Source organism: Acartia tonsa, chromosome 4 (genome assembly GCF_053477335.1).
Source record: "Acartia tonsa isolate MP-2025a chromosome 4, ASM5347733v1, whole genome shotgun sequence".
Classification (NCBI taxonomy): domain Eukaryota; kingdom Metazoa; phylum Arthropoda; class Copepoda; order Calanoida; family Acartiidae; genus Acartia; species Acartia tonsa.
Window position 1 is genome coordinate 20,971,679 of NC_137263.1, and position 9,247 is coordinate 20,980,925.

Here is a 9,247-nt window from a genome sequence, read left to right on the forward strand (position 1 = left end):
GATTTCTACTTCGAAAACCTTTAAGCAATCATTAACATTTTTATTTGTCCTGAATATAATCCGAACAGCAACATCGCAAGCCCTTAAATATTTCTTTTCAGGTGTGCGTTTTACGTGCAAAATCATTACTATAACATATCGAAATAACATTTAAAATTAAAGTCCTTTCTTCCATCACTTCTTGTCTAAATACAACAAAGATGACAAAATCCATAAAAGCAAAGCTCTGAAATGGTAGGACAAGCAATCATTAACACTTGCATCAGAACTGAACAAACATAATATAAATGTATAAGTCTAAGTAAAATAGCAAGTAAATATGGTGACTCGTGCCACGACATGCCAGCAATTTTATTTTGGGTGCTACTCCCTTAGTTTTAGAGATAATAGGGTAAAATCTTTTTGGTTGTGTAACCCCCAAGTTTTGGTATCTTTAAAAAAAACAGTGACTGGACCACCATTCGTCGCCGCCCCAAATTTTTTTTATTGCATTTCTCGCTGTATTAGGCAATTTGGAATCATTTGCGACCATGTTATTTTTAAAAATTTCCCATTGCAAGTAACCCTGGGACTTCAGTCATTTTTTTCAAATTCTCCTTTATCAAGGTAGATCTTAAATTCAGTGCTTTTATTGTACTTTTAAAGATATTGAAACAAAATCTTTTTGGGTTGGTCAGTAAAATATATTTTTATAAATAACTGCGGCGGTACCGCCGCTCCTGCCATTTACCGCAGGTTTCCGCCGCCGCCAAAAAAAATTTGTTATTGCATTTCTCGCCGAATCAGGTAATTTGGAATCATTTGAAACCTTGTTATTTTTTAGTGGGACAGCGGGAGCGGCGGTTTTATTAAAGATACCAAAACTTGGGTTAATTAGTGACACAACTAAAAAGATTTTACCCAATTATCTCTAAAACTAAGGGAGAAGCACCCAAAATAAAATAGTTGGTATGTTGTGGCACGAGTTGTTGCAAACCTGCTTATAGACATATTTACATTTTTAGGACTTATATATAGAGCTGCTTTGCTTATAACATTGTACCTTATCGTAATTGGAATCAAAGGGAGTTATAAATAGTAAAAATCCCTATGTTTTAATGGATGTACAGTCTTTCTGGTAAAGATTATACATATAGTTGTTTGTTACGCTTCCTAAATCGATACGACAATTGAATAAGTGTGAAGAGCTAACTTTCTGGGTATACATATTACATACGGACGGACGGTTCGGACCCTAATTAAAACTAAAAGTAATAAAAACTACATTATCAACATCTACAAGTAGCGAAGTCAAATCATAGGATGGAAGAAGTATGTTATAATGGAAATGTTCAGTTCACATAACAAAAGAAAAGAGAATTTGCATAAACTCAAAGAAAATCACAAAACCTAAATACCTACCTACAGACAAAGTGAATTAGGTATAGTGTAGCCAAGCTTTAAAAAAAGACAAATATTTAATGAAAAAAATCTGTTAAGTTTAAAAAATATTTATTTATGTTAAAAAAATCGGACTGAGGTACATAGGTAAATAAAAAAAATACTATAGGTAATAATGATCAAATTATAGAACAATGAATTTTTACAGCTTTTAAATCTCATTGACAAATGGTACAAATTTCTATTTTGAGGTATATTATCACATACAATGTTAGATATATCACAAAAAATTGAATCTACAACTAAGATCGAAAACGTCATTTCCCGCCGAATTTTTATTTACCTTTTCCATAAGGAAAAAGGATAAGAGGATGAATACTCACCCCTTTTTCATGGTAAAATACTACTTCCCCATCCCTAAATTTAGAAGCAGACGAAAATCAAAAGCCGCCCAGGGCTTTTTGTAAGTCAATCATAAATAATAATGTGAATAAAAAGAAAAGCGATATTTAGCAAACAGCCGTTGGCGGTCAGAATCAGCTGAATGTTCATTATGAAAAAAATTTCCCCCTTTTTACAAATAGAAGGATTCATCTTTCATGAACAAATTTTTTTAAATAAAAATAAAATTCTATGTAATTTTTAATTAAAACATTAAAACGAAAATATCTAATCTAATATTCTTGCCCTAAATATGGAAATAGTAAAAAGTAAAAAAATATTTTTTTTAATAATTTTTAATCCTCCCATTTGAAAAGTAGTGGAATAGCAATAAATTTTAGCGCGGCAACAGCGCTGAGTAGGCCTCTAGGCCCACTGCCTATTTTCGTCTTCTAGTTGCTTCGATTCCTCTCTTTTATTTTTTTCTCTATGACCTTTTCTCGTCAAAATAGACAATTTCGAATCATCTGAGACAAAACTAAAATTTAAATGCAAATATTAAAATAATTCATCATATTGTATTATAAACAGCTGTCTGCGGATATAAAACTGTAAATAATAAGATTAATACAATTTTTTTAGCCTGGAGATGCCGAATGGATCTAATGTCAAACATGCCATCTTCTTAACACAACTTTACAACTTTGGATTTCACCTCCTATTGTGTTTGCACACACAGACGAGCTAACATCTCTAAAAATCACCTAAAAATTAAAATAGTTCATACCAAAAAGTGTTATTTTTTTTTGCAAAATTGCCACAGTGATACTTCCACACAAAGTACTTTGTATAAAAAAAACTTGTTACGTGTTAATAACTCAAATCTCAAAGTAATAAAAGTCAGGGAGTAAGGGAGGGGACAATGGGCAATTAATTCAATTTAAGAGTTTTCGCTGAAAAGCAATGAAAACCAGATTTATCCAGAAAATATGACCAAAATTGTAAAGGGATAATGGTAATATAATTTCTCGTATTTATTCAAATCCGGTGGATAGGAACCGGTTCTCATCCATACGAAAAAACTATGTCTAGCATCGTATTATATCCAGATTTCTACGAATAAAAAAATGTACAATCATAAGATTAAAACCAGTATTTTTAGCCCGCGCCTTAGGCACCTCGGGGCTAAAAAAACTGGTTTTAATATTATAATTGTACATTTATATCCGTGGAAAGCTGTTTATAATACGATGCGAGAAATAACTTTTCTTGTATTCATTTGAATCCGGTGGATAGGAACCGGTTCTCATGAATACGAAAAAAACTATGTCTAGCATCGTATTATATCCAGTTTTCTACGAATATAGAAATGTACAATCATAAGATTAAAACTAGTTTTAATCTTATAATTGTACATTCTACATCCACAGAAAGCCGTTTATAATACGATACGAGAAATAACTATTCTCGTATTCATTCGAATCCGGTGGATAGGAACCGGTTCTCATCCATACAAAAAATCTATGTCTAGCATCGTATTATATCCAGCTTCCTACGAATATAAAATGTACAATCATAAAATTAAAACCAGTTTTTTTTAGCCCGTGCCTTCGGCACCTCGGGGCTAAAAAAATGGTTTTAATCTTATAATTGTACATTATATATCCGCGGAAAGACGTTTATAATACGAAAAAGAAATAACTATTAAAACAAAATTAGTTCTAAAAAAAATCATTTAATTGAAAATTAAATTGCCAATAGATCACAATGTAGTAAACATTCTGTAATTAATCACTAGAAAAATCTTGTTTAGAAATTTGTCAACCCTTCTCATATATTTTTAACTGCTACCTAAATTCAAGGGGTTCTTAGATTTTTAATACATAAATATCACAGTAAAGTTTCTATACATGAAATGACATTTTCTTGGGAAAAAATATTTGTTAAAACCAGCCATGAATAACAAATTTTTCTGTCTGCAATATTCAAAACTAACTCAGCTAGTTAGCGGGGCATTGCCTCAAAGTCAGTCAGAAACTGCTGAATTCGTGCACATTCCCTTTACGCCAGTACCCATAGTCTGAGACTCTTGAAAATTGAATATTCAATCCATTGTCCCCTCCCTTACTCCCTGAATATTAGTACTAAAAGTTAAGCCAGAAATAAGAGTAGGTAGTGTTATGAAAATTAGGTTACCATATTAATTTGTACTCCAACTCTGCTAATTATGTGCTATTAGAAACAAAATCAAAAGTGCAACTTAAAACCTACCTAATATCTCTTTCCACAGACATAGCTCTTGTGTGGATCTTGATTATGTTGTAACGTCCATTCAGGTCAGGTAGGGAAAATTTGACCTTACGTTCCAAACAACCAGGTCTCATAAGGTCAGGATTCCAGGGTGTCTGGCCTGTTTGTTACCTCCAATACCTGGGATAATGAATTTTGTGAAAATTAAGAGTATTGTGTATTTGTAATTGGTTGAATAAAGTTTTGATGGGCAAGTTATCTTCACATTTTTTTTATTCAAGCAATAGCTGCCCTTGCACTTCCTCTGAATGAAAAATATAACGAGCAGATAAATAAATTGGCTTGTACCTATAAATATATGTATTACATTATGAAAAGGGAGGGGGCGGATGTGACACTTATAAAATCCAAATCTTAACATTAAAAGAAATCAACTTGGACTAAAATTTTGCAGGACAGTCGCTTTAATTAGGTACCTACATTGTAAAACTATGAAGAAACGGCGGCAAAACCGCCGCTTCCCATGACACTTGTGAAATTTTTATGAAAAAAAAGTTTATCTCAGATCATTCAAAATTGTCTGATTTGGCAATAAAAGACAAAAAATATTTATGGCGGGAAACAGCGGTTTTTGGTGAAAACCGCGGTTCCGTTGACATTCCTTTACAGTTCCACGAATCCACAGTGTACCTCTTTAAATCAACTGCCATGCAAAATTTCAGTGCTTTAACTCTATTTTAGTTGAGTTCATTAGACTTTTAGTTTTGGTTTTAAATACAGGGTGCACCACATAAATCCGGACTTTTTCTTATTTTTAAACAAATAAACATAAAATCGTCAATTTTAAAGATTTTATTGAATATTAAAAACTGGGAAGCAACCTAGGTATATGACTATTAGATTATCTAATAAAATCGCCGCCAGCCTCAATCACCGCCCCTACCCGCCCCCTGAACCGCCCGCCGACCCTGGTCACCATGTCCCTGTTCAAACAGGAAAAGTTCTCCATGATAGAAGCAATAAGAGAGGTCTTTTTGGTATGGGCGCGTGTATTGGTTCATGCTTTAATGGCGCTCGAGGCCCAAAAGTCCATTGGATTAAGATCGGGGCTGCTGAGAGGCCACATCTCCTTAAGGAGTGAGTAACAGCAAGATCCAAATTAACCTATCTTTAAAGCTACCTTTTGACACGGCAGCTCTCATTTGGGCCACAATTAAGCTAGAACAACGTTTTATACCTTTTTCAAAATGGCACTAAGATTAAGATAGGGTTTTCAGTGCAATACATAGTCTGAAACGAGTTTCAAGGTTCCATATGGGCCCCTGAAGTCAAGAACCGAGATTTTTGACGTTTTTGACATCTTAAAATCTACCACGATTCACTTTGTCGGAGTACTACAGCCAAGTCAGCTTGGATAGAATTAGAGAGCTCTAGTCTTTTCTAGAGTTTTCACTAGGTATCTGATAGTATATCCAGCAAGTTTCATTAGCCCATCTCACATACAGATGGGCTGAGGTCAGATTAAGTAGGCCAAAGTCATAAATCAATGGTAATTTATCTGCGCAATTCGAATCTGCCTTGTTGAACATATGCACGGCCAGCACGGCGTACACGTCCTATATAGTTCAAAGATTTTCATGGGCAAAAAGGTCATTACCTATTACCTAAGCTTTTTATAGTGGGGTCAAACATCCTGATTGGTCAAGTAGTTTTGCGCTATGGCCGGGCCGTTTAAAAAAAAGTCCGGATTTATGTGGTGCACCCTGTAGTGCCACACCCGCCTCCCCCTTTACATAAATATATTAACAATTTGGCTTAATATTTATTTTCAAGATAAAACCATTAAGGCTAACCAAAAATCTTAACATAAATAAGTATCAGGGATCTTAAGAGATAACACAATGTACAATAAATTGATGAAAAAGTTGAAAAGTTTAAACACCAAACGATCACAATTAAAAATAGGATCAAAAGTTTTTAAGCTAACGAACGAGATAATGTGGTTTTTTAAAATTTGGATACCAGTGTAACTTGGGAGTACGATGACCCCTTCCTCCATTAATTTATAAGTATCAACTTAATAACTAGATGGGTACCTCAATTCAATATTTACTCCAACAAAAAAGGAAAAATACTTGAATTAGGTAGGTATATATCAGCATATCTGCTAGTTTGTGTATAAAAAAAGCATATAAAATGACCACTCACATTAATATTTCCTCTGGAATCAAAACCATCCAACTGATTGTTCTTGCGTAGTTCTCTTACATCTCTAGCTCCATCATCAAACCTAAATTATGTTTAAGTTAAAAATACACATAAGTTTTTTACGATGTAGATAGATAGATATTTGTTTTGTAGGTATAATCTAATTCTAAAGTTTAATTTAATCTATATTCGTTATTTATCGCATCGTATTAAAGACACCTTTCTGCGGATATCAAATTGAAAACATATTAGATTAAAACCAATTGAGTTAGTTACAGGGTTTGGCTAACAGAGCTGGTAAAATCCTATCATTTTTAAAAGCGAAGTTTTCTAAAATTAGGGTCGGTCTGTCTGTCCGTAATGGTTATTTTCGTTTTATTACACATTTAGAATTGTCCAATCAATTTCGAACATGATGTTTAGAAAGCATTGCAACTCTATAACTGTTACCAGAAAGACTGTACGTCCATTTTTAACATGCTTATAGCTTATTTTTAATCTTTTTGACAAACTATTGTATAATATAGTTATTAGAATAGACATGTTAGAATTATCCTATCGATTTCAAACTTTGCATGGTGATTCCTATGACAGTTAGATACGATTTAGAAAGCGTTGCAACTCTATATTCGTTACCAAAAAGTCCATACATCTTTGCTGATTTCTTTTTGCATTTTAACAACTTTTTTAAAGAATAATGATTCTTAGAACAGGTAAAGTATTATGAGCGAGGCAACTATAAAAGAATGTCCTTTTCTTTATCCTATATTTCAAGTAAATTAAAAATGCTGATTCTTTAAAGGTGCTTAACAATACTTGCTTTCTTTCGTGCCATGCACTCTGTCCATGGATAGTAAAGTTAAAATAATTCTAATATAATGTTCAATTATAATAATTTGGCGGTTCCTTGAAGGTATAGAGCAGTCCAGAACTAGAAAGTTTATAAATTCCAATAATACAAATGGAATTAATTACCTTTACTTTTCTATAAAAATGTTGGTTGGTTGTTTTTACTTTTGAGTTACATTTATTCTTCTGAAATAAAAAAAATCCTGTTTACAAATTTTATCTAAAATTCAACATTATATTAAAGGTTTATTTAATTGTGTAAATCTTACGATTCCAATAAGTAATAAACTGATTGAGTTGCTCTCAATAGATGCTACAATTGAGAGTGAGGAGTGAGTTCGACTTCACTCCCCCCCCCCCCCTCCAAACGAACCCAAGGGCCGCCATTCCTTATAATAAAGTAAAAGTTAATCTATCTGTATGTCTCGCTAGCCGTTGAACATTTTGACATATCTCACAAAAAAAAGAGCTGTCGAATATGGACAGATATAACCGTTCAAATTTTGCTTATAATAAGTGTTGTGGAGCCGCCAAATTTTGCTGGAGCTGGAGCCGTAATTTTAGTTAAAAGACGGCTCCGGACTAGATAAATAAAGAGATTTTTTTAAAATTATAATTTTCAGTTTTTCAAGTCCATTTTTATCAAAAATTTTACTTTTAGAACCTTCAAAAGTCAAAAGTAGACGTGGGAAAAAAATATGTCGAGTTTTTCTTGATGTTAGGTTGGAGCCGGAGCCGCACCAAAATTAAACGCTTCCGCAACGCTCCTTGTAATAATTAACAAAATAATGTGAATATATTGTTTTCAAAAACGTCATTCATAGCTTTAGCCTGTAGCCTGTAGCAGACAATTATCAATTTATCATAGGCATAATATCAGCTGACACCATAGTTGCCAGATTTACCAATTAATTATAAAATAAAATAAAATAATGCTATTAATCAATGTCGTTATTGAAAAATGTATTTTTAAAAAAAATATTTTTTACGTGTAAAAATTAAAATGTAATTTAATCTTAATCTCAGATAATTTGACAACTCTGTTTATTGTTTAGAGAAAAAATTCAGCGAACAACAGAAAAACTGATCAAATCATAGCGGCCAACTTTTGAATTAAAAAAAAAATATTTTATTTTCATTTTTATTTAAAAATTTATAGTGAAAGGCGGGAGTTAAATTAAATAAAAATAATATAGTTAGAGTACTTATCATATTTTTAAAAACAATAAAAAGTAATTTTGGAAACCATGATGAAAATTATTTATCCCATTCTCCTTTTACCCCCCTCCCCCTCCAATCCTCAAATCCTATTGGCTAGCCAATAGGAACTCGATTATTTTAGCTAAAACATTTTTTTTCGCAATTTAAATAACAGAAAAATAACTAATTTACGTCGTATAATTATATAAAATTACTTTTATATAAAAAAGATGACATTACAATATTAATTTTTAATACGACTGAACCACTAGAAAAAGTCAGAATCACCATTTTGTAATAAAAAAGAGCATTTTCCTTTAACCCCTCATTCAATATAAAATTTAGTGCAATAAAGACATGCTAAAAAACTATCTCTTTTGCAAGATTTTGATATTATCGCATTATTTCAATTCCAAAAGAAAGCCCATATTATACCCAATAGCGTCTAGTACATAAGTTTTCTTGATTTTTTGTTTAAAAGTAATTATCTTAAATTTTTCCCGTTATTTTACTGTCAAAAAAAAATTAAAGAGAAATAGTCAAAAAAAAATTTTTATATTTTTTTCATAAAAATCAAATTAAGAGGCTAAACTAAAAAAATGCCTTTCGATGCTGCTTATATTAACCCCTTCTAAACCACTGTTAAGTTATGAATTAGATTCTCAATCACTTTAACCAGTCACAATAATTGAGCTAGCTCCTTTTCAGGGAAGCTTTATTAATTGTCAAAGTTGGCGCGGATTCCTTATTCAAAAAGCGCATTTGCCGCTGTTTTATTTTTCTGATTCATAGCAACCAACAACATAATAAAGTAAACACAATTTTGTTTGTCGTATATCTTTGTTTCATTAAAAGCAAAGAAAATTCTATTTAATAAGTTTTATTTATAGAAATTATGGTTATTTTTATTTACAGGATCAATTTTATAAAAACAAATGTAACAAGATGTATTTTTGCTAAGATCTCGTAAACGGATGGA

The 9,247-nt window shown here is 31.9% G+C and overlaps 1 long non-coding RNA gene across 1 annotated transcript; it reads right to left on the reverse strand.

Annotated features, from left to right (window-relative positions):
* Nucleotides 1–1,474: 1,474 nt before the first annotated feature.
* LOC145316379 (uncharacterized) lies at nt 1,475–7,272 on the reverse strand. The gene is made up of 5 exons (XR_013878447.1): nt 7,195–7,272; nt 6,220–6,301; nt 4,033–4,191; nt 2,256–2,525; nt 1,475–1,723 (listed from the first exon to the last, which is right to left on the reverse strand). It is a non-coding gene; the product is annotated as an uncharacterized LOC145316379 (long non-coding RNA).
* Nucleotides 7,273–9,247: the final 1,975 nt, after the last annotated feature.